The sequence below is a fragment of the Callithrix jacchus genome, chromosome 14 (genome assembly GCF_049354715.1).
Source record: "Callithrix jacchus isolate 240 chromosome 14, calJac240_pri, whole genome shotgun sequence".
Taxonomy (NCBI): domain Eukaryota; kingdom Metazoa; phylum Chordata; class Mammalia; order Primates; family Cebidae; genus Callithrix; species Callithrix jacchus.
This window is the reverse complement of record NC_133515.1, coordinates 84,882,668-84,904,747: the sequence shown is the minus strand read 5'-3', so window position 1 is coordinate 84,904,747 and position 22,080 is coordinate 84,882,668.

Genomic DNA, 22,080 nt, shown 5'->3' with positions numbered 1-22,080 from the left:
AGACACCTGTAATCCCAGCTACTAGGGAGGCTGAGGCAGGAGAACCGCCTGAACCTGAGAGGCAGGGTTGCAGTGAGCCAAGATGGTGCCCCTGCACTCGAGCCTGGGCAATAGAGTGAGAATCCTTCTCAAAAAAAAGAAAATTTAGTCACATCTTTTTTCCAAATGAAAATTTAATTACCTTAAGGACAGGAATTGTGTCAATATCTTTATATGCTCCCAACACCTGGGCAGGGCTCAGCACATACCATAGAGAAAATAAATGGCTATGAATGAATAATTTCAAACCCTTTATCTCAACAGGAAAATGACTTCCTTTAGAGTCACCATCATCCACCTTCCTTTTCCACTCCTCTGCCAACAGCACCCCTCATCTGGGATGCAGCTCACAGGAGTGACACAGTGAATAAGGCAGGCTCAGGAGCTGACCTTCAGGAACTTTGCCTCATCCTCTAACCAATGCTTTAAAGGGTGCAAGAAAAAGTGGGGCCTGCTATAATGTAGTCTCTGGGATTATAACATGTCTGCAAATCACCAGGCAAGCTAGCTAAGATACAGATTCTGGCCAGGCACAGTGGTTTACACCTGTAATCTCACCACTTTGGGAGACTGAGGCAGGTGGATTGCTTGAGTCCAGGAGTTCCAGAACAGCCTGGGTAACGCAGTGAGATCCCTTTGTTAGGTCTTTTTTAAAAGGTAAGGCAAGGGTTAAAGAAAGAAAGACACACACACACACACACACACACACACAGAGAGAGAGAGAGAGAGAGAGAGAGAGAGAGAGAGAGAGAGAGAGAGGGCGGCTCTACAGCAACACAGGTAGATTGCAGAAACCTGCGGAGGTGGGGGACCTGCTTGATGTCAGAGCCCACCACCACTTACAGACTGGGGTACTCATATGCCTGGGTGGGAGGGGTCTGGGCAGTATGGCTTGCTGGCTGGGAATACGTTGAGAAGACATCCCCATGATGAGGCAGTCTGGCTCTTGTTCCCACAGAATGTGATGTTCCTTGCACTTTTTCCCAGTGGAATGCGATAAGGATGTTCCTTCAGTTGGACCTTTGCCAGACAGGGTATGATAAGGGTGTTCCTGTGCCTCCTGGTCAGGTGGATGCTTCCTGTGGCCTGAACCCCCAGGGAATGTTTCACTTTGACCAAGGTCTGCGAAATGGCGGGTTGGGGGGGCTTGCAAAATGGTACAGTTTGTACTAACACCCCTTCTCAACAAAAAATTTTTTTAATTAGCTGGGTATGGTGGCACATGCCTGTGGTCCCACCCACTTGGGAGGCTGACGTATGAGGATCATTAGAGCCTTGGGAGGTCGAGGCTATACTGAGCTATGATTGTGCCACTGTCCTCCAGCCTAGGCAACAGAATGAGACCCTGTCCCAAAACAAACAAAACATACAGATTCTTGCTGTGCACGGTGGCTCATGCCTATAATCCCAGCACTATGGGAGGCCGAGGTGAGCAGATCACTTGAGGTCAGGAGTTGGAAACCAGCCTGGCCAGTTTCCAAGATGGTGAAACCATGTCTCTACTAAAAATGCCAAAAAAAATTAGCCAGGTGTGGCGGTGCATACCTGTAATCCCAGCTACTTGGGAGGCTCCATCTATTTGGGAGGCTAAAGCAGGAGAATCACTTGAACCCAGGAGGCAGAGGTTGCAGTGAGCTGAGAACACGCCACTGTACTCCAGCCTGAGTGAGAGAGCAAGACTCCATCTCAAAAAAAAAAAAAAAATACAGAGTCCAGGACCCCACCCCCACAGATTCTGTAGGCTTGGGATGATGGTGCTTGGAATTTTGCTTTTCTCCCAGTAGAGACTGCTGCTCTTTGGACCCCTGCTTGAGTAGAATGGATGGACAGCACGTTCTGAAGGAAACAAGCACCACAAAAATCTCTTTGTGAAAGTAGCAGTAGACACCTAAATCAAACTATCTTAAGCAAGAAAATGGATTTGCTGGAAAGAAACTGGGGTTGGGAGCTCAGTGCAAGTGGAAAAATTGCAGAAGGAAGTGAGGATCTGAGGACCTCAGGGACTGAACTTGGGGACTCAATCATCATTGGAATCATTTTTATTTCTGCTGTCTCTGCATTCTCCCCTATTACCAATAAATTTTCTTTATATAATCGGGACATGCTGATGGAAATTCCAAATTCTTATTACCAAGTTCCATATTTCAGTTATTTATTGCTGTATTACCAGGCACCCCAAACTTAGTGGCTTTATACAACAATAATTTGGTTTGCTCATGAATCTACACTTTGGGCAGGGCTCAGAGGGGACATCTCATCACTAGTCTGTGTGTCATCAGCTGGAGTTCAAAGGCAAGAGGTGACTGGACAGCTGGGAGCTGGAATTGCCTGAGGGGTCCTTGCCCACTTGTCTGAGGACTGATGTTAGCTGGTGGGGACCTCAATTGGGTCCCTATCTGTCTATGACCAATGTGGGTGCCTGGACTTCCTCATAGCATGAGGAAGTTTCCAAGAGCAGTATCCCCAGAGAATCAGATGTCAACCTCATTATCTTTTATTATATAGCCTTAGATGTCACAAAGCATTATTTTCACCTTAGTCCCACACTTACTCAAATTCAAGAAAAGGGAAAACCAACCCCACCTTTTAATAGGAGAAATAAAAATGCCACATCAAATGAAGAGTTGTTGTCTGAGAGGCGTTGTTGTAAGCATCTTTGAAAAATACAATGTGCTATACTGCATCATCTGAGATAGATTTTATTAGTTATTGTATAAAAAACCCAAAGGAAGAACTTTGATTGACTTGGCCTTGGTCAATTCTCACTCCACTGACCGATTATTGTGGGCAAGAAAGGAAAGCACAAAGACTAGCCCAGCCTGGCTCACATGCTCATTCTGTGGCTGTCTGGAGGGAACAGCCAAAATTACATACAGTCACTGTAAACTAGGACTTTCAAGTTCTGATCCTTCTGGACACCTTAGCTGGACACCTGATCCTTCTGGACACTGTAGCTGGACACCTTCTGGAGTCTTAGCTGCAACAATAAGAAGGGTTCGCAGAGTCCAGGTGCCTTTATGTAAAAACACCTATAGGGCAATATTTTCAGAAATGTGTTGGCAGCAAGAAAGACCAACAGAGGAGGAGGAACAAAGGCCAGGTGTGGGGTCAGTCAGAAAAGAGTTCAGGTCTGTCAGGCAAATTCCCGGAAAAAGATCCAGGAACAGAAAGAATCAACCATGACAAACAGGGACAGCCATATCCCACAGGGATGGCAGGTGAGAAGGTCAGCCTGAAAGGTCCGGCGGGGGGAGGTTGGTGGGGTCTGGGATGTGAAAGCGAGGCTCCAAGGCAAAGGGACAGGTGCAGTGGGCTTCCACTTGCATTAGTCCTCACAGCAACTCTACCATGTAGTTATCATTTCCACTTTCAAACAAGGAAACAGATGTTAGGAGAGATTAAGTAATTCTCTCCAGTTCCTCCAAGACATGAGCCTCAAAAGTTTATACAGGAAGAAGTTCAGGTTCTGAGAGTACATCAGAGGCTACCCCCCATAAGCAGGAGACACAGACATGTGCTCTCGTCCCAGGGCAGCCCTGGACACTGCTCCACTCCAGCACTGCTCCGAGCGTGTGGCCCACAGACCCCCAGCCTAGCCACCACCTGGGGGCTGGCTGGAAATGCAAACCCATGGGCCAAGCCCTAAACCCACTGTCTCAGAATCTCTGGGGACAGGGCCTGTGGAGTTTCTAATGAACCTTCCAAGTGATCCTGAACATGCTTAAGTTTGAGAACCACCGTTCTATTCCATTTTATTCCCATGGTTTATTCCAAACAACCTGGAGCCACCAGTGTAAACTGTAAGTGACCTGCAGGAAACCGATCACATAAGAACAGGCTGTTGGGATTACCCACTCCTCACCTTACACTCCTGCCTTGAGGGTGACAGAAGATCCAATATATGGATGTATAGTTTGTTTTGCAAAAAGTCATTCTCACTCCATACCCCAGACCCTACGTCAGCTTGAAGTTACCACTCTCCTTACTCTAAATTCCTTAAAATATATAAAGTCTGAATCACCTAATTGTTATTTTTTACCGGCTGCTTTATATGTTATGGACTGCTCATGTTAATGTCTTACTTCCTAACTATGTTGTAAGCTCTGCAAAGGCAGGCACAGGCCTGCCCTCTAAGTGACTAGGAGGGAAGTGCAAATAAAAGTCTCTTTTGTAAGCTAATATTTGTAGGCCCTAGATCAGTATTTTGCTGAATGTTTTATGTGTCTAATAGTGGTACCCCCTTATTCATGAGGGATACTTTCCAAGATGCCCAGTAGATGCCTGAAACCGCAGATTATATCAAACCCTATATATACTATATTTTTGTTTGTTTGTTCATTTTTTAGACAGGCTCTCCCTCTGTCACCCAAGCTGGAGTACAGTGGCGTAATCATAGCTCACTATAGCTTCAAATTCCTGAATTCAAGCGATCCTCCCAGCTCAGTTTCCCAAGTAGCTAGGACTATAGATGTATACCACCCATGCCCAGCTAATTTTTTAATGTTTTGTTGAGACAGCGTCTCACTATGTTGCCCAGGCTGGCCTTAAACACCTGGCCTCAAATGATCCTCCTACCTCCACCTCCCAAAGCACTGGGATTACAGGTGTGAGCCACCATGCCCAGTCCATGCTATGGTTTTGAGCTGACAACCTAGACAGCAACTAAGTGGCTAACAGGTAGGGGGCATAGACAGTGGGTATGCTGAACACCAGGATGATTCATGCCCCGGGCAGGATGGAGCAGGATGGTGTGAGACTTCATCATGACACTCAATTTAAAACTTATACATTGTTTATTTCTGGAATTTTCTATTTAATATTTTTGGACAAAGAAAACAGAACCAGGGATAAGGGAGGACTACTGTGTCTTATTTAATCCATAGAAGCACAAATGAAGAAGGGAATTAAATAATAGTAAAAACAAAACCTTACAATTTGTAGTTGCTATATAATAACTTACTGGCTGCTTTATATGTTATGGACTGCTCATGTTAATGTCTTACTTCCTAACTAGGTTGTAAGCTCTGCAAAGCTTACATTTTTGCTGTGTTGTGTGCTGTTTAATATAAAACCTAATCCCCAGCTCTGCTTAAAATTAGCTAACTCCCTGCAAAACCTACCTCATCTATTCTCTCCACATTCTCAGCAAAGTTCCCAGGTGTCTCAAGACTCCTGTTTTTCTTGCTGAGCAGCTGCAAGGTCACAGGGCAGGATAACACCCAAAGAATGTACAACGCATTTCTCAAAATGCTATTTTTCAAATGTACTGTACATCACAAGACATGTTGCAAATTAATTAACTGTTCTTTGTTCTGGCTTCCATAAACCTGTTAGCTGCCATGTCATCCTGGATATATAAAAAGTACCCCATTTTCTTTCTCCAGGGCTCAGCCTTGGGATGCTAATCTGCTGAGCCAGTGGCCACCCTAATAAAATTCTCCTGTTTCACCCATTGGTGAAACAATCCTATGAGCTAGGTATGACCTTGAGGAGACTGAGACTCAGAGGCATGAAGGACCACCTTCAGCATCACACCCAGGAGGGAACTGCTGGAGGCAGGCCCACGCCCAAGCCCAGGTGATACCCAAATCCCAGCCCTTACCCAGCCTAATGCAGGGCTCCAGCATGCATGTGTCATGGTGTCACTGCTTCTCATAGGCATTTTCGTGAGATGTGCCACCACAGAAGTACCACTGCTGGTGGGAAAGTGCTTAACATAGTCAGTGCTCAGAAACTGAGAGCTATTTTAAATATCTGACTTCCTGTTTTAAAACACCTAGTCACCTTCATCATTTTACTTGTTTCTCAAAATGACCCTGGGCAGTGAGTAGAGCTTCTATCACTGTAACTAACATTAGAGGTGAAGAAAATAGGGCTCAGGGGAGTCAACAAACCCAATCTTGTTTTCCTCTTGCTCAAGGCTCGCTCCCTCTACTGTTAGCGGTGGTAGTTATCCCTCTGGGTTCTCAGCAACCTCAATTCTTGCCTCCTCAGAAGACAGAATTTGAGTAAGGAACATAAGGCAGAAGGAGAGACCAAGGCAAGATTTGTTTTGTTTTGTTTTGTTAAGCCCGAGTCTCACTATGTCATCTAGGCTGGATTGCAGTGGCGCTATCTCAGCTCACTGCAACCTCCGCCTCCTGGGTTCAAGCAATTTTTCTGCCTCAGCCTCCTGATTAGTTGGGATTATAAGTGCCTGCCACCATGCTCAACTAATTGACTCCACTGTCAATATTAGACAGATCAACCAGACAGAAAATTAACAAGGATATCCAGGACTTGAACTCAGACCTGGACCAAGCAAACCTAATAGACATTTACAGAACTCTCCACCCCAAATCCACAGAATATACATTCTTCTCAGCACCACATTGCACCTACTCTAAAATTGACCACATAATTGGAAGTAAATCACTCCTCAGCAAATGCAAAAGAATGGAAATCATAACAAACAGTCTCTCAGACCAGAGTGCAATCAAGTTAGAACTCAGAATTCAGAAACTAACTCAGAACCACACAGCTTCATGGAAACTGAACAACTGGATCTTGAATGTTGACTGGGTAAATAACAAAATGAAGGTAGAAATAAAGATGTTCTTTGAAACCAATGAGAACAAAGACACAACATACCAGAATCTCTGGGACACATTTAAAGCAGTGTCTAGAGGAAAATATATAGCAATAAATGCCCACATGAGAAGCAAGGAAAGATCTAAAATCCACATTCTATCATCAAAATTGGAAGAGCTAGAGGAGCAATGTCAAAAACACTCAAAACCTAGCAGAAGACAATAAATAACTAAGATCCAAGCAGATCTGAAAGAGACAGAGTCACAAAGAACACCCTTCAAAAAATCAATAAATCCAGGAGCTGATTTTTTGAAAAGATCAACAAAATAGACCACTAGCCAGATTAATAAAAATGAAAAGAGAGAATAATCAAATAGATGCAATAAAAAACGATAAAGGGGATATCACCACAGATTCCACAGAAATACAAACCACCATCAGAGATTACTACAAACAACTCTATGCACAGAAGCCAGTAAACCTGGAAGAAATGGATAAATTCCTGGATACTTGCATCCTCCCAAGCCTAAACCAGGAAAAAGTCAAAACCCTGAATAGACCAATATAAAGGGCTGAAGTTCAGGCAGCAATTAATAGCCTACCAACCAACCAAAAAAAGCACACATCCAGATGGGTTCACAGCTGAATTCTCCCAGACATAGAAAGAGGAGCTGGTACCACAAATTTCCCTATTAACACTGCCTTAGCTTTGTTCCAAAGATTCTGATTTGTTGTATCTTTGTTCTCAGTAGTTTCAAAAAATGTCTAGATTTCTGCCTTAATTCCATTATTTACCCAATAGTCATTCAGGAACAGGTTGTTTAATTTCCATGTAATTATATAATTTTGAGCAATTTTCTCAATCTTGATTTCCAATTTTATTGCACTGTGGTCTGAAAGAGAGGTTGGTATGATTTTGATTCTTTTGTATTTGCTGAGTGGTGTTTTATGTCTGATTGTGTGGTCAGTTTTAGATTATGTGCCATGTCACAATGAAAAGAATGTATATTTTGTTGTTTTTGGGTGGACAGTTTCTGTAGATGTCTATCAGGTCCATTTGGTACAGTGTTAAGTTCGGGTCCTGAACATCTTTATTAATTTTCCCCCTTTATGATCTGTCTAATAATGTCTGCAGAGTTTTAAGGTCTCCCACTATTACTGTGTGGGAGTCAAAATCTCTTTGAAGGTCTCCAATAACTTGCTTTATGAGTCTGGGTGCTCCTGTGTTAGGTAAATATATATTTAAGACAGTTAGGTCTTTTTGTTGAATCGGACCCTTTGCCATTATATAATGCTCTTCTTTCTCTTTTTTTGATCTTTTTGGTTTAAACTCTGCTTTAACTGAATTTAGAATTGTGACCTCTGCTTTTACTGTTTTCCAGTTGCTTGGTAAATTGTTCTCCATCTCTCTATTTTGAGCCTATAAGTGTCATTGCATATGAGATGGGTTCCTTGAAGACAACATGCCATTAGGTCTTTCTGCTTTATCCAGCTTGTCACTCTGTGCCTTTTAAATGGGGCATTTAGCCCATTCGCATTCAAGGTTGGTATTGATTTGTGTGGATTTGATCCTGTCATTGTGTTGTTAACTGGTTATTATGCTTGCTTGTGTGGTTGCTTTATAGTGTCACCCATCTATATATTTCAGTGTGTTTTTGTAGTGGCTGGTAAGGGTCTTTCCTTTCCATAGTTAATGCTTCTTTCAGGAGCTCTTGTAAGGCAGATCTGGTGGTAATGAATTCCCTCAGCATTAGCTTATCTGAAAGGATCTAATTTCTCCTACACTTATAAAGCTTAGTTTGGCCAGATACAACATTATTGATTGGATTCTTCCCTCCCCTCCCCTCCCCTCCCCTCCCCTCCTCCTCCTCCTCCCTCTTCCTCCTCCTCCCTCTTCCTCCTCCCCCCTCCTCCTCCCCCCTCCTCCTCCCCCTCCTCCTCCCCCCTCCTCCTCTTCCCCCCCTCCTCCTTCTACCCTCCTCCTCCTCCCCCCACTCCTTCTTTCTTCTTCTTCTTTCTTTTTTTGAGATGAAGTCTTTCCCTGTTGCCCAGGCTAGAGAGCAATGGTGCGATCTCAGCTCACTGCAACCTCTACCTCCCAGGTTCAAGCCATTCTCCTGCCTCAGCCTCCCTAGTTGCTGGGACTACAGAGACAGGATTTCACCATGTTGGCCAGGCTGATCTCAAACTCCTGACCTCAAATGATCCACTTACCTTGGCCTCCCAAAGTGCTGGGATTTCAGGCATGAGCCACTGTGCCTGGCTGGAAATTCTTTTCTTTAAGAGTGTTGAATTTAGGCCCCCAATCTTTTCTGGCTTGCAGGGTTTCTGCTGAGAAGTCTGCTGTGAGTTTGATGGGCTTCCCTTTATAGATGACCATAGTTTTCTCTCTAGCTGCCTTAACGTTTTTTCTTTTATTTTGACCTTGGAGAATCTGATGATTATGCCTTGGGGATGGTCTTCTTGGGAAGTATTTTGTGGGTTCTCTGCATTTCCTGAATTTGAATATTAGCCTCTCTAGCTAGGTTAGAGGGGTTCTGATGCATGATATCCTGGAATACATTTTCCAAGTTGCTTCCATTCTCCTTATCTCCATTCTCCCTATCTCTTTCAGAGAGACCCATGAGTCATTGATTCAGTCTCTTTACATAATTTCATATTTTACAGAGGTTTTGTTTATTCCCTTTTATTTTTTTTCTATTCTTTTCTGACTGTCTTGGTGTATTTTGAATATTTTTTGCTTTCTTTTTTTAAAAATTAATTTTAATTTTAAGTTCTAGGGTACATATGCAGGATGTGCAGATTTGTTACATAGGTATACATGTACCGTGGTGGTTTGCTGCACCTATCAACTCATACCTAGGTATTAAGCCCAGAATGCATTAGCTATTTTTCCCAAAGTTCTTCCTCCTCCCACCACACTCCCTGACAGGCCCCAGTGTGTGTTGTTTCCTTCCCTGTGTTCTCATTGTTCAGCTCCCACTTATAAGTGAGAATATGTGGTGTTTGATTTTCTGTTCCTGCATTAGTTTGCTGAGGATAAAGTCGTCCAACTCCAGCTCCATCCATGTCCCTTCAAAGGACATGGTGTTATTCCTTTTCATGGCTGCATAGTGTTCCGTGCTGTGTAAGTACTATATTTTCTTTGTCCAGCCTCTCATTGATGGGCATTTGGGTTGATGTCATGTCTTTGCTATTGTGACTGGTTCTGCAATGAACATACTCATGCATGTATCTTTGTAATAGAGTGATTTATATTCCTTTGGGTATATACCCAGTAATGGGATTGCTGGGTCAAATGGTATTTTTGGTTCTAGATCTTTGAGGAATCCCCACAGCATCTTCCACAATGGTTGAACTAATTTACATTCCCACCAACAGTGTAAAAGTGTTCCTATTTCTCCACCAACATCTGTTACTTCTTGACTTTTTGATAATCACTATTCTGACTGGCATGAGATAGTATCTCATTGTGGTTTTGATTTGCATTTATCTAATGAACAGCGATGTTTAGCTTTTTTTCATGGTTTTTTTTTTTTTTTTTTACTACATGTATGTCTTCTTTTGAGAAGTGGCTGTTCATGTCCTTTGCTCACTTTTGATGTGCTTATTTTTTCCTTATAAATTTGTTTAAGTTCCTTTTAGATTCTGGATATTAGATCTTTGTCAGATGGATAGATTGCAAAATGTTTCTCCCATTCTGTAGGTTGCCTGTTTGCTCTGCTGATAGTTTCTTTGGCTGTGCAGAAGCTCTTTAGTTTAGTTATATCCCATTTGTCAATTTTTGCTTTTGTTGCAATTGCTTTTGGCAATTTTGTCATGAAATCTTTGCCCATGCAATGTATTGAATGGTAATGCCTAGATTTTCTTCCAGGGTTTGTATGGTTTTGGGTTTTACATTTAAGTCTTTAGTCCATCTTGAATTAGTTTTTGCATAAGGTGTAAGGAAAGGGTACAGTTTCAATTATCTGCATATGGCTAGCCAGTTATCCCAGCACCATTTATTAAATAGGGAGTTCTTTACCCATTGCTTGTTTTTGTGAGGTTTGTTGAAGATCAGATGATTGTAGATGTACAGTCTTATTTCTCAGTTCTCTATTTTGTTCCGTTGGTCTATGTGCCTGTTTTTGTACCAGTACCACCATGTTTTGGTTACTGTATCCTTGTAGCATAGTTTGAAGTCCCGTAGTGTGATGCCTCTAGCTTTGCTCTTTTTGCTTAGGATTGTCTTGGCTATATGAACTCTTTTTTGGTTCTATATGAATTTTAAAGTAGTTTCTTCTAAGTCTTTTTTTTTCTTTTATTCTATTTGATGGCCTTGGGTGTTTGATTGCAGTATAAGGTGCATTAATTTCTGGAAGGTTTTAGGGGGTCAAGGCTCGGGACAGTACTCCTAAACTGAGTGCTCTAACTCTGGGAGACTGGTATGGAGCTCTCACTTTGTTCTCGGCTCCTCGAGGTTAGGAACTTGCTGCTCTAGAAGGGCCAAAGGTGCTTCCAGACTGCTGGTTATAACACTCCGATGGGTGTTGCCAGCCAATGTACTTCGTAGGGCAGTGGCATCAGAATCCTTCTTAGTTCACATGCGCCAGTAGCAGCTGCAGCTGCAGTGTGGTGGGGTATATGCTTCTTGGCTGCAGTAGGGTACTAGCATGTGCTGGGTTGTCAGCCTCCATGCAGGCATTTGCAGCAGCCACTGGCATCAACCGCATGGTGGCTTATGGGGATTGCTGGGGTGAGGATGGGGGCACTGGCAAAATGTATGTGTGTGTGTGTTCATGCTTGTGATGGTGTTAGCATGGGAGTGGGGTGCTGGTTGGCACAGGACTGTGTGACTCCTCTGTGTGTTCTCCTGTGGGCAGTGGTGGCTGCTCAGGGTAGGGGTAGATCATTTTTTCTCTGTGCCTAGTTTTGCATCATGGCAGTTTTGGAGCAGAGGTGGGGTGCTGGCAGGAGTGGGGCTGGCAGGCTCTATGCCTGCCAACTCTCTGATGACAGTGGTGGGGTAGTTGTGGGGTGGGGGTAGGGGCTGGGACAGGGTATACTCACAATGGCAGCAGTGGCATGCCTGGATGCACTTGCACACACATGCTGGTTGGGGAGGGAAGGTGGGGCCTACTTGTGCACACACATGCTGGCAAAGTGGGGGTGTGGCCATGGGCCAGTGTGTGCAGGCAAAGCAGCTCACAGGAAGCCACCGACTGGTGTGTGTTTACTGCGGCCAACTCTGCTGGAGCACTCCATTGGTCAGGGATGCTACATCACCCACAGGAGCTATGTTGTGAACCTCAGGAGGTACCTGGGGGCTGCATGGTAAGCAGGTGCAGCCAGGTTGGGGCTCCAGGAGACACCAGAAGACCAAGGGGTGCTCAGGTTGGACTGGCTCTGTCTCATGGGCAAGATCACCCTGCAGAGTTCAGGTCCAACAGTTCCCCTAGGGCTAAAGTCTCCTATAGGAGCCAGTCAAGCCTAGGGTGATGGGCAACCCTGGCAGTGCCCCACTACAGACACTCCCACACCAAATCCTCTGTGTTCCATTTTGTCTGGATTTCTGCTCCTATCACTTCTCTGGACAGCTCTCTCTTCCAATTCAAGTGTCTGTGGTGGCCAAGGGGTCTCCCCTTGCCAGGATTCCAGAGCCCATGGTGAGAGTGGGTTTCCCCTTGCCTGTTCAACTCACCTCTTCCCCTGGAGTCACTGGGGGCCAGGAATGAGTCCAGGGCATGATTCCCAGCTTCCTCCCCTTTCAGCCTAGCATCTGTGTCTTCTCTTCATCCTCTCTGACTGCCTTCCACCTGAAGATCTTCTAGGAAAGCACCAGTCTTCCTGATGGTCCAGACCCTCCATGGGAGATGTTCCTCCTGACTGTCTCACTGGCCACTTTGCCCCCTGCATCCACCCTGGAAGTTTTAACTCTCAAAGCCTCCTGCAATTAATTCACACTGAATTGCAAGCAATTAGGCAATTACAGCTCAGGTTTTCCTGTCCTGGCACTGATTCCCTTGAAGGTTTTTGCTTATAGATTTCTGCTCTCATAAATTGTGATTCTCTGTATCCACTTGTCTGTCTCTCCAATTTTTGGAGCAGTGGTTTGCCCTGTGGCCTCGTTTTTCTGATGGATCTGTGAAGAGCTGTTGATTTTTCAGTTTGATCTAGTTTTTACTGGTTAGGATTGGGTTACAACTTCTAAGCTTCTTAACTGTCAGCCAAAATTTGAAAGTGTTGGGGAGATGTTTTAAAATGATGATTCTTAAATAGTTAATAAATACAATTTTTAATTGGTGGTTAATAAACCAATATCTTGCTCATAATACAAGTGAATGAATGAATCAATATTTTTGCATTGGTTATTATTTGTTGCAGATTTCATATCTTTCACTACATTGTAGTATCCAGAATGCCATTGCCATGTTTTGATCAGTGTTAATTTTTGGTGTATTTAGAATTGTGCCTTGCATTTGAAACCCGTAAAAATGTTGATCGAACAGATTGTGACATTGAGAGAGGGGATTAAAATATAGTTGCAAAGTAAGAAGAGAACAGTTCATTCAAGAGTTTTTTACTGAGTGCCTACCATGTGTCAAGCACTGTCCTAGGTACCGATAGTAGAGTAGTCACAAAACAAAGATTCATATCCCCATGGAGCAAATATTCCAACAGGAGAAGGGAAAATAATTAAACTTAACAAATAGGTTGATTTTATAGTATATTAGAAAGTGCTAAGGGCTAAGGTCAAAAGAAAAAAGTACAGTGGGTAAAGGGAAACTGGAATGCTGGAGTTAATAAGATTGGGATTGCCTAGATTAGGCCTTATTGAGAAGGTTATTGGTTATTCAAAGCACAAGAAACTTCTACAAAGGTCCTGAGGCAAGATCACATCTCAAGTATTTGAGGAACAGCAAGAGGGCTAATGTGGCATTAGAGAGTAATGAGAGGGAGAAGAAGATGAGATTATGTAGATAGTTGTAAGAATAGTATGTCCTTTCCCCCCATCTATGTTGAGTTTGCTTTGTGAAAGGGTCTATTTCTGGACTCTATATACTGTTACATTCATCTACTTGTCTATGTTTATGCCAATACAACAATATTGAATGCCTACTATGTGTCAAGCACTGGTCTAGGTACTAGTTGTAGAGTAGTCACAAAACAAAGATTCATATCCCCATGGAGCAAACGTTCTTATTTAATAAGAATATTTATTGTAATAAAAAACTTTCTTGTTGTAATAAAAAGCTTACTTATTGTAGCTTTTTATTGAGTCTTGAAATCAGGTAGTATTAGTTTCCAAATCCTTTCTTCTTTTTCACTTGTTTCCGCTATTCTAAGACCTTTGTATTTCCAGTATGGATTTTAGAATCACCTTGTCAATTTCTACAAAAATGCCTGCTGGGAATTTACAAGAACTGTATCTTAACAATATAGAGCTGCCTGACCTAGATATGAGTGTATTTCTTCGTTTATTTGGGTCCTCTTTAATATCTCTCAGTGATGTTATTTAGTTTTTAATGTACCAGTCTTTCCCATCTTTGGTCAGATTTATTCCTATGTATTTCATGTTTTTTCGATGGTATTGATTTTTAAGTTTCAGTTTCCAATGGTTTATTCTAGTATATAGAGACACAATTAATTTTTGCATATTGCTGTTGAATGCTACAACTTGTTTGGAGTTGTAAAATTGAAGTTTGCTAAATTCATCTATTGTATTAGCTTTTAAAAAATAGGTTGGATTTTTTATATAGACAATCATATCATCTACAAATAGACAGTTTTACCTCTTTTTTACAAACCTGTATGCCTTTAATTTTGTTTATCTTATCTGCTTGCACTGGCTAGGAACTTCAGTATTATGTTGAATAAGAGTGGTGAGAGCAGATGTCCTTATCTTCTTAGTGATCTTAGAGGGAAAGAACTCAATTTTCACCATCAAGTATGATGTTAACTAAATCTTTTTGCAGTATCCTTTATCAATTGAAGACATTTTCTTGTTATCCTATGTTGCTCAGAGTTTTTATCAGAAATGAGATTTGGTTTTGTCAATAGTTTTTTCTGTGCCTATTAAGATGATCATGTGGTTTTTCTATTTTAGGTGGCTAATTGTATCAGTGAGCATTCTCTAGAGGGACAGAACAAATAGGATGGATATATATAAAGGGGAATTTATTAAGGAGTACTGACTCACCGCTCACAAGGTGAAATCCTACAATAGGCGGTCTATAAGCTGAGGAGCAAGGAAGCCGAAATCTCACAAGTAGGGACTCCAACAGTACAGTCTTCATTCTGTGGCTGAAGGCCTGAGAGTCCCCGTCAAACCACTAGTATAAGTCCAAGAGTCCAAAAGCTGAAGAACTTGGAGTTCGACGTATGAGGCAGGAAGTATCCAGCAAGGGAGAAAAATGAGGGCTGGAAGACTCAGCAAGTCTGCTCTTCCATCTTCTGCCTGCCTGCTTTATTCTAGCCACACTGGCAGCTGATTAAATGGTGCCCACCTAGATAGAGGTTGGGTCTGCCTCTCCCAGTCCACTGACTCAAATGTTTATCTCTTTTGGCAACACTCTCACAGATACACTCAGGAACAATACTTTGCGTCCTTCAATCCAATCAAGTTGACACTCAGTATTAACCACCACACTAACATAGTGAATTATATTGATTGATTTTTGAATCCATTGCTTTCCTGGGAGAAACACCACTTGGTCATAGCATATTATCCCTTTTATATATTATATGTTGAAATTTTAAATTTTTGCTTAGAATGTTTGCATATATACTTAAAAGAGAGGTTGATCTACAGTTTTCTTTTCTTGTAATGTCTGGTTTTAGCGTTAGAGTAATGCTGGACTCATAGAATGGGGTTAGAGAAGCGCTTCTTAATTTACAACTTATTGGAAGAGTTTGTGTAGAATTGGTATCATTTCTACCCTAACTTTACTAGTGAAGCTATCTGGGTCTAGAGATTTTTTTTTTTTTTTTTTTTGGTGGGAAGGTATTTAAGTACCAATTACATTTCTTTGATAGATACCAGGTATCTATCAAATCTATCACAGTTCTTCTTGAGTGAACTGTGATAAATGACAAACAAGGAATTTGTCCATTTGACCTACATTGTCATTTTTTGGACATAAAATCATTCATTTTATATTCCCTTGTTATCCTTTTAATTCTAGAGCATTTGTGGTGATGCCACATCTTTTTTGTTTTAAATTAGCAATTGGCATCCTCTCTTTTTTTCCTGATAAAAATAACTAAGGATTTATTAATTTTATTGAACCTGTCAAAGGGCCAACTTTTGGTTTAATTAATGTTCTCTATTGGTTCTGTCTATTCCTTTGATTTCTGCTTTAATCTTTATTATTTCATTTCATCTGGTGATTTTCAGTTTAATTTGCCCTTCTTTTTCTAGTTTCATATGGTGGAAGCTGAGGTCATTGCTTTGAGAACCTTCCTTTTTTCCATTCCAGACATGTAATACTATAAAAATCTCCATAAGTACTGTGTTAGCAGCATCTCACAAATTCTAATACGTTAAATTTTAGTTTTCAAATTTGGTTTAAAATATCTTTGGTTTTCGTCTTTGATTTTTTGCTTTGACTGATGGATTATTTAGAAGTGTGTCTTTAGTTTTCAAATATTTAAGAATTTTCCAGATAACTTTTTTTTGATATGCGGTCTCACTCTGCCACCCAGGCTAGATGGCAGTGGTGCCATCACAGCTCACTGCAGTCTCAGCTGTCTGGGCTCAAGTGATCCTCTTGCCTCAGCCCTCAAGTAGCTGGTACCACAGGTGTGTGACACCATGCCTGGCTAATTTTTAAACATTATTTGTAGAGCCAGGGTCTTGCTATGTTGCCCAGGATGGTCTCAAACTCCTGATCTCAAGTGATCGCTCACCTCAGCTTCTCAAAGTAATGAGACTACAAGTGTGAGCCACTATGCCTGGCCCAGATAACTCTCTGTTATTGAGTTCTCATTTAATTCTTTGTTGTCACAGAACACATTCTATATGACTTGAATGCATTTAAATCTGAGTCTCATTTCATGGCCTCAAACATGATCTTTCTTGGTTTATGTGTATAATTGAAGATAACATGTATTTTGCTGCTGTTGGTTGGGGCGTTCTATAAATCTCAATAAGTTGAATTTGGTTGATAGTATTATTCAAATCTACTATATCCTTACCGATTTTCCTTTTACTTGTTTTATCAATTATTGAGAGATGGGTATTGAAATATATGACCATAATTGTGTATTTTTTTGTTTCTTTTTGCAGCTTTATTAGTTTTTGCTTAATGTATTTTGAAGCTCTGCTATTAGGTATGCAAACATTTAGATGGTTATGCCTTCTTAACAAATTGACACTTTAATCATTATGAAATGTTCTTTTTATTTCTGATAGTATTTTTGCTCTGAAATGTATTTTGTCTGATACTAGTATAGTCCTCCTAACTTTTCCTCTGGTTTAGCATTTTGTCTGTATCCGTTTGTGATGGCCAGTTTTATGTGTCAACTTGGCTAGGTTATCGTGCCCAGTTATTTGGTCAAACACTAGTCTAGATGGTGCTGTAAAGGTACTTTTTAGGTATGATTAATGTACAATCAGTTGACTTAAAGCAGATCACCCTCCATAATATGGGTGAGCTTCATGCAATCAACTGAAAATGTTAAAAGCAGAAACTAAAGTTTCCTGAAGAAGATGAAATTCTGCCTCAACTTATCATATAAATCCTTCCTGAATTTTCAGCCTGCTGGCCTGCTCTATGAATTTTGAACTTGTCATCCCCCACAATCATGTGAGCCAATTCCTTAATATCAATCTATGTTATATATGTATATATTACATATCTAATCATTTATATCTTATTTATTTGACCTACTGTCTTTTTACTTTCAAGCTGTTAGTCTCTTTATATTTCAGTTGCATTACTTGTAGGCAGAAATAGGTGGGACTTGTTTTTTAATCCAGTCTGGTAATCTCTGCCTTTTAATTGGGGTGTTTAGAACATTTACATTGACTGTGCATATTGGTATGGTTGGATTTGTTTGTAATTTTGCTATTTTTCTATTTGTCTCATCTATCCTTTGTTCTCTTTTTTCTCTTTTCCTGTATGCTTTATATTTATTATTTTCTATAATTTCATTTGATATCTTTTTAAAGTGTTAGCTATAATTGCTAATTTTGCTATTTTAATAATTGCTTTACTGTTTACAGTATAATATGTTCCTTCTTATATCTTATACTGGCAGGGTTTGTGACTAAACAAGAGACATCAATGAAAGAAATGTGTAATCACATTTTTGGGGAAAAAAAGAATAAGGACTTTGAATATTAAGGAATTCAGGTACTAGGTGCAGAAGATGAAGAAATGAAAAAGACCCAGCCCTAAATATAGGAAGTTACTAGTACAGTGGAAGATACTTAAATGAAAGCATATAATTATAAATCAATATGACAAATATCATTATAAGCCAAGTGTCTTGTATATAGTCCCATTGACAAAAATACTCAACTCCCATGGTCTTTGACTTTATATTGCCTAATACCATGTGGAAACATGGTCCCAAAGGTTTTCCAGAAATCCCGAGTGTGCCATTCCTTTCTAGGAGTCAGTGGGTAACGTAGTTTTCTCCCAGGATCACAAGTGATTGAATCAGAATTTGACTCCTGGCCTTATCAAAGGCAAAAATATTTTTTCTTCTAGTAATTGGGGTACAGTATATCTAGGTATTTAGATACTATGATAGGAAGAACATTGGTGGGTAATCGAGGCAGCTATTTCCAGTATGTGTACAATAATCTGAAAAAACAGGTCTGCACAGGGATCTAGCCTTGTCTTATAACATTGCCTAAGACCGCCAGTAGAAGTAGTAATAGTAGTGATCATTTTTGTCTTGATCATGACATTAAAATAAATGTTTATACTGTGTCACCTAGTTTCTGGTGAACAACTTCAATCAATTTAACACTTAAAAATAAATTATAAATGCAGAATTTTGTTAAATAACTTTAAAAAATGTATTGAGATGATTATATGGTCTTCTTTGTATATATGTTTTGAGTAAAATTAGTATATTGTTTTCTTTCTGTATTATCCGTATTTGATATTGGAATAAGATGTGACAATTTCTCCTTTTATAGGCTCTGCAAATCTTTCTTAGCTTAGTGGTTTGTTTTAGTAGTAAATATAATATTTTAGTTCTTTATGGGATTTTATATAATTATTATTCTATTAAGTTTTCAAAAATTTCAAAAATATTATCTATGTCTTTCTTTAAATGTCTTTGTTGAGATACAATTCAGGTACCATAAAATTTACCTGTGTAAATAATGCAATTTAATAGTTTTAGTATATTTAGAGTTGTACACTGTCATGGGTTGAATAGTGTCCCCCCAAAAGATAGATCCATCTAGTATCTCAGAATATGACCTTATTTGGAGTAAGGGCCTTTGCAGATGTAACTAAGAGAAGGCCCTTAAGATGAGATCATCCTGGACCAGCTCTGCTTCTAGTTAGCCCACCTACAGCTTCCTTACATGGGTAGCCTCTAATCAGGGGAGCTTCTGAGTCCTTACCAGAGTGCAAGTGATGGTGGCTGACTCTCTTGCTCTAACAAGCCCTGAATAGATAGACCTTACTTGTTTTCATTTGATTGATCTTCATTTATTTCCACAAAAGTGTGTATGTGTGTCTGAATGCCACACGTGAATAGAAATATATTAAAGTCATGGTTGATAATTACATGGAATTTGTAGATTCTGTCTAAAGAGATAATGAGTTAAGATTAAATAAAGAGATAAAAAGTAAGCTATCTTTTGTACAATTATAATTATTTTATTAAATATTTTTAGCTGCAAATTATCAGGAAAAAAACCTCAGTTTAAAAAATGAGTGATTTTTTCCTTTATGAGAGAGTCTGCTTCTTCCCATGTACTCATTTTAGATCAATAAAGAAAACCTTTCTCCTTATATCGTCTTCTTATGTTTCAGTTGGCCAGAAGAGCATAGACTGGGAAGAGAAATGGGACCATCCTGCTTGACTTAAACCATTTATGAGTTATACCTCTGGTTCTGGAAGAAAACGTCCAATTTACAGTAGCAGCAAATACAATAAAATACTCAGAAATAAATAACAAGAAATGTAGACACCTCATAAAAGGAAAAATTTTAAATTCTGTTGAGGGAAACAAAAGAAGACTTGGACAAATGGAAAGGCGTATTTTGTTCTTGGACGTAAAGACTCGGTTTCACAAAGATGTAAATTTTGTATGTAATCTATAAATTTAATGTAACTTCAAAGGAAATGCTAAAAGAATTCTTAACACTAGCAAACAAATTCTAATGATTAGATGGAAAAAAAGACATGAAAAAATAATCAGAAGAAAATTCTAATATTCAAAACCTGACTTTTTCTACAAGAGGGGTGGTGAGCAGTGCTGGGAATCAGTTATCCCTTCACTGGGCAGAATTTGCATGACTATGGAAAATATCATTTGCATTGCTCTTGATTATCTATAATTTATGGAGTAAAAGAGCTGAAAAACATGGAAAGACTGAGATAACCTGGATAAATGAGCTAGACAAACACCCACTATTGTTTTTTGGTCTATTTTCAAGGGTTCATGATGTTTTCTGACAGTATCCCTCCACCTCTGCCTTGTAATTATAATGATTCTTAAAAAAAGAGAGAAGAGGTTATTTTGTGATTGAAATAAGCCTGACATTAGATTTGGCTTGATTATTAATTATGGGTAAAGGAAGAGTATTAATTTACTATTTGGCTCTCTTTAAATTTGCTTTACCAAATCAAGAGCCATACAGTATTGAAGAATGACACAATTAAGTTCTTTCTGGAAGTTTCTAAATGGAATCTTACATTGAGCTTTTTAAATTTTTTTCTTTGAAACAGAGTCTCACCCAGGCTGGAGTGCAGTGGTGCGATCTCGACTCTCTACAACCTCCACCTCCAGGTTTCAAGCGATTCTCCTGCCTCAGCCTCCTGAGTATCTGGGATTACAGGTGTCCACCAGCATGCCTGGCTAATTTTTGTATTTTAGTAGAGACTAGGCCTTGCAAAATTCTGGGATTACAGGGGTGAGCCACCACACCCAGCCCTCACATTGGGCTTTTAAAAGCCTCTTTTATTTGTGATCTTGAAGCTAGGAAAGCAAACCTAACAAACCCCCACCAGATATCACCTGTAATATCTATAAATTTGTGGGAATTTCTCTCTTCTTGAGGTATCCCCCAATATCCTCAGTTTTCTGGTTAGCCAAGAAGAGAACTTCTTCACACCTGTAAGGCCAGGGCACCCTATAAGCCAATGAATAGCTAGTTTTTCTAAGAAAGTTTTGTAGACACTAAGTAAAGTTAACCTTAGTTCTTTTAAAATGGCTTGCATAACCCAGTTAAATAAGCATCATTTTCAAATATGACACTCCAGACCTTGGTTACATAATTTATTTGTCCAATTATATCTTGGTAAGAGAGAAGAAAAAATTTTATTATGTCTATGCAATAAGACTTAACAAGTGTTTATGATTTCTAGGGGAGAGGGCCAGTGAAAATCATTTAAGAATGTTTTATCTCAGTTTTAAAAGTAGAGTTGGCAAATTCGTGTGAATTACAGACGGTCTAAAAGAGAAAGGGCTTTTTTTATATATGCAGAAAATATAACATTGACACAACATCAAAAATATTCCAAACAGCCATAGTACAATTTCCCTAGTCAATTTGCACGTTCATATATGATTAATTCTTGTTCTGCCAGATCTTAGGTTAATATTCTCATGAAGCCATTTGCTCCTAGACTGAAAAGTTTCCCAGACATGTCGATGTAATCCCTTGGTAGGGTCTCAAATATGCCTAAGTGATGTCAGCTCATCTTTGCAATGTCTGTAGTTTGAAGTAGCTTGTATTATTTTTTTCTTGATGCTGTGAGATTGTCCTTTGTTGAAGACACAAACTTCAGCCTGTAGCTTATAGCAGTGGCCTCAGGCAAGCAAAAGACTAAAATAAAAAGTATCTGTAGATGACAGAGAATAAATCGTTATGGTTAATTTATTACTGATCATTTTCAAATTTGCAAAAGTTCTGATCCAGGTTCATAATAAGAATCATGCAGCTGACAAGAAAATTTGGTTGTTTTCAATGGCTTGCCAACAAAGCCAATTAAAAAATTTTTAGAAAAAAATTGCTAAGAATAACAATAAAATCTCTTTTCAAATATTTCAGTGAATATTACATTTACCTTATAAAAATGGATGACTATAATTTTTATAGATTAAAAAGTCTTAGGTCATACCATATAGTAATCATGAGACATAATATACTTAATATATCAAGAATATACTAAGAATATTAAGAAAGGAGATTCTGTAAACCTGGGGGTAGAACCTAGACATCCGCATGTTTTTTCTTTTATAAAACTCTATGTGTTAGACTGATGTGCATCCACAGTTGAGAATTATAAAACCTT